Raw genomic sequence first — 1,312 nt, 5'->3', positions numbered from 1 at the left:
CCACACGCATCTCGATTTTCTGCCAGGTGAAGTCACTCTGTGCCTGGATCAATCGTACCTAGAGCCAAGCGCATGGTTTTCGCCCTCCCTAATCGAACCGCTCCAAGGCCACATCAGGATCTCCTCAGAATGCTTCCCCTTCGGCACAGTTTACCCTGAACTCCGCGTCGAAACAGGTTGGCTTATATTGCCAGGCCACCCAGATCCAAGCACAGCAGCGTCACTCAAAGACATTTCAACCCATACACGGACACAAGCACGGCAGAGGACTGTGCTTCAGTGACGTGTTACCAATGATCGGTCCTTATTATCCCGAGGCGTACAATTGAAGACTGCTCTCGCGCCAAAAAGGAAACTTGCTCTTGCATCGGCTCTCCAAGGAGTCGTAAATGAGAGTAGTGTCTGATTCGTATACTCAGAAGAGCACAACCCGATGCGTCATTACCGCGCTGCCGCAAAGCCAATTGCCCTCCCCCGAGCCCATCGTGCCCTGGTGTCCCGAGTAGGGAGTCTGATAAGGCTATGGCAATGCTACCCTCAGCAGCATGGCTAGCTTATTAGGCTCACATGGCTGCATGTCTTCGGCAATCGGCCAGACGTATACTTTTAGCCTCATTGGAGAAATTGACGTTGAGTCTGTAAAGTGCCCTCGAGAAGCTACTTATTCCACCCGCATCCTGGCACCCTGCTGATGGCCGAAACAGCAAGACACCTGCGTGAACAATGCCGTGAATAATGACCGTGACCGGATAATGGACACGAGAAAAATCATGACTCCCGCTACGTCCGATGACCGCGTAGAATTTGAGTTTCCAAATGCCTCACGCGGCAGCCAGCAACAAGCCATGACCAACCACGTATCCAAGGCCGCGGTCGTCAGACAACTGAACACAAGGCTCAGGAAGCAACACTCGAACGGGCTGCCCTGGCCGAGTAAACGTGTGCAACGTTGCACAGGCAAATGACCAGCGTCAACGCTGTGCGGTCTTGACAGCCGACGACCACTCCTTAACGCTTTAGCGCCAGCACATAAACTCGAACCACGCCCTGAAATGCCCGCCGTCACGCGAATGCGAGTACCCGAATACTTCACTTGGATCGGGACACGCCCCCTTTACCTGGGTCTGCTGATGTGAGGGGCGGTGGGTTCAAGAATCTGAGGAGGCGCATTTTGCTCGTGCATTGGAGGACTCGTTGTTAAGCTTTTGCTGCGCGCTTTAGTTTAGATCAGCGGAAAACGCTATCATCATGGCCATAAAGATTCACTTTTTGTAATTGTTCAGGTAATTCTTTGGCGTTGTGGTCTTATGAT

This window comes from Verticillium alfalfae, genomic scaffold, assembly GCF_000150825.1.
Source record: "Verticillium alfalfae VaMs.102 supercont1.2 genomic scaffold, whole genome shotgun sequence".
NCBI classification, from domain to species: Eukaryota; Fungi; Ascomycota; class Sordariomycetes; order Glomerellales; family Plectosphaerellaceae; genus Verticillium; species Verticillium alfalfae.
Note: the sequence above shows the minus strand (reverse complement) of the source record.